At 32.3% G+C, this 3,288-nt stretch overlaps 1 pseudogene; it reads left to right on the forward strand.

Annotated features, from left to right (window-relative positions):
* Window positions 1-373: 373 nt before the first annotated feature.
* Window positions 374-842, forward strand: LOC119680648 (annotated as a pseudogene).
* Window positions 843-3,288: the final 2,446 nt, after the last annotated feature.

The raw sequence follows: 3,288 nt of genomic DNA on the forward strand, positions 1-3,288 counted from the left end.
ATCATTTATTATTCTTTCTATTTTATCAATACAGTGAATTAAAAATAAATAATCTGTCTATTACATTGGATCATAGATTTTTTGCACGATCCTTCTGTTCATATATGAGCTATGAGAAACAATCTAATATCATTCGTCGTTTTTCAACGCATATCATATTTTTAGCCTTGAAATGTTTTAAATGTACATAGTAGATTCTATAATATTAGGTTTAGTAAAAATAAATCCATTATTTTCCCAATGTACAACTTGTCTGTATTCCGCGTAGGACAAGTCCGCTCGAGTTACGCTAGATGGCGTTAGAAAGATGAGATTTCATACCAAAAATATTGTTGACAATTTGGTATTTGGGTGACTCAGTTTTGTTTGAAAGATGGACACTAGCAAAGAGAACATACGCCATATTTTAAAGTTTTTCTTCGATAAAGGCTTAAATACAAGCCAGACTGCAAAAAATGTTAATAGTGTTTATAGTTCTGATACTTTAACAGCCAATCATGCGCAATTTTGGTTTCGTCGATTGCGTTCCGGTAATTTCGATGTCAAAGATGCGCCACGCACTGAAACGAAATTGCTGAGTTCGTCCTGCTATTGTCATGTAAGCACTATTTCGATTGCCCAAGAGCTAAAGATTGCACAAAAACTAAAAACCATTTGCAACAATTTGAATAAGGCTGGATACAAAAAGATGCTCAATGTTTAAATGCCATTCCATCTGCGAATCGCTATTGAATTGCAACAAAATCGACCCATTTTTAAAGCGATTGGTGACGGGTGGATCACTTACTACAACGCCAAGTGAAAATGGTCGTGATCAAATCGCGGTGAACCGGTTGAATTGATAATTAGTGACCAAGCCAGGATTAACTGCCAGGAAGGTTTTGCTGTGTGTTTTGTGGTATTGGCAGGGAATCATCTAATATGAGCTGCTCCCCTACAGCAAAAGTCTACTCGGATGTGTACTGCCAGCTTTGAACAATAGGAGAGCAATTTCGTTCTATTAGGACAACGTCAGGCCACACATATCGATAATGAATCGCCAAAACCTCCGGGAGCTTGGTTGGAGAGTTTTTATACATCCATTTTATAATCCAAATGCAAATATAATGGGTTTCTTTTTACTACACCTATTATTAATTGACACTTTTTGTTTATGGATTGCAGCGGAATATAAAATATTATCCACAGTTTTGAAGTGGAGATTATTTAAACGTATCTTAATACTGCTGCATGATGCAATGCATCGCTTTTAATTGCACATCATGATTTTGAATTTGAAAGTTTTAAATGTATATAGTAGATTCTGTTGTATTAATTGCATATATCTCGTTTTACATTGCTACCTATGTGTCTTCCTCCGCCTAATTACAATTCTGAAGTATATAATAATACACAGTTTCGAAGCGGGCATTATCTGAACTCATATGTATAGATTTGTCTCTCATCTTTCGCATTGGTAGAGATTTGGATGTTATTATGAACCATTTTTCTCAATATCCATCGTTTGGTTTTAGGTTGAAGACAAGTGTTGTATTCATCAAGTCAGATTTAGTTATATTATAAATAGTATTATAACTAATAAATACATTTCATTACCTGCTATTATAAATAATTAAAAAAGTAATGTATTGCTACTAAATGCGTTTGTGTTTAACATGTGACGTTCCACCCAAAAAAATAAAATTATTCAAGTACAACCACTAATCTTTCCATACCAAAGTAAACGTTTGTTTATTAGTAAAAAGTTGTTTCAAGATAAAGTTTTTACCTTGTTTTACCAAATATAATTTTAGAACATTACTTTTAAAAAATTATTTCAAATTATAATAGGCGAATGTAAACAAAGCGCCATGCTTTCGCTTATTTATAGTGTATACTACTAATATGTTATGTTAATCAACTCAGGAAGGAATGAAGTTTCCGATCCCCATAACAAAGCATATTTATTATTTAACGATTGTTGTTTACTGCGCAAAGTAAATCTTTTGTCGCGTTATTCCATAATTTATATTGATGGGTATTTAATGCTCTCTCAATCAATTCGGCTCTAGTGTTGACATATATGCGCCCAATTTGTATTTCAATTTGAAAATTTAAAAATTTGTTGAAATCATTAGTCACTTCCAAGCTGTAAATGCGTGAAAATATTTGAATTGAGTGTGAGTGATTTCCCCACTTCTGACTTGCAGCAATCAGAGGCAGAGGATGCACTGCGTTCACTTACCTACCGACACTGGCTGGCGTTAATGGACTCACCGTATGCCGTAAAGATTGTAGCAAAGTAAATATAAACAAACGGAAAGCAAATGCGTTGCGCACTGGCCTGGCCTGGCTAGGCGGTCGATCTTCATAGTAAAAAGTGTCGACTTGCTGAATTCCAAGTTTGTCGAATCATTGTTCTGTGCCGGAAATGAGAAAATTTTTGTTTCTTTCTATGTGTACATGGTATATATTCTTTTTTTTTCCTTCCCAATAATAATGTATTTTATGTATGGAAAAAATTGCGTGCTAAAGAGCCGCGAAAGCAATGAGAAAACAATGACGACACAGTGGAATACTAATTAAGTGTTAAACAGCAAAAATATCAAAACTGTTTTTTTTTTATATATTTTAAAATTAATATTAATATTATTTAAGTTATAAGGTATAAAGTATAAACTATATAAATCTAAAAACATGCGCATTAAATGTTTACAAAAAGTTTTACACTAAATTTTTTCTTTACATTCTATTTTTAGTGAATCCCATTTGTACACTAAAAGCGTAACGGACCAAGACGAATCCATCCAATAACTGCGTCACATTAATATTAAACAAAAGTTATTAATAATAAATTAACAAACGAAATTAGGTTCAAATCAATTTATTAAATTAAGCAAACCAACAACAAAAGGTAGTAAATCATAAGTTGAAGGCACAGCGATTAAAAAAGTATCTCACAATCACAATGGAAACTTGAAATGCTTGAACGTTTTCGTTTAAGTAACCTGAGTTCACGTTTTCGATTTCGGGGCACAGAACTGGCGCGCGACAAGAAACAACGTCAACAATGCGTAACTGTATTATTTCTAGATGACACCACGCACACCTTTCGGATAGAGGTAATTAAGACATACCATACACTACGAATACAAGGCATATCTAGTAGTTATTCTACATACAATCGTATATGCTAAAATAAATATAATTTATGGTTTTTAAGAGTTTCTTACATCTATAAAATTATTTTTATTTATTTTTTATTTTATTTTTAAATTAAATTTTATTGCTTTAATTTTTATAATGAAT

This window comes from Teleopsis dalmanni, chromosome 1 (assembly GCF_002237135.1).
Source record: "Teleopsis dalmanni isolate 2A chromosome 1, ASM223713v2, whole genome shotgun sequence".
Lineage (NCBI taxonomy): Eukaryota > Metazoa > Arthropoda > Insecta > Diptera > Diopsidae > Teleopsis > Teleopsis dalmanni.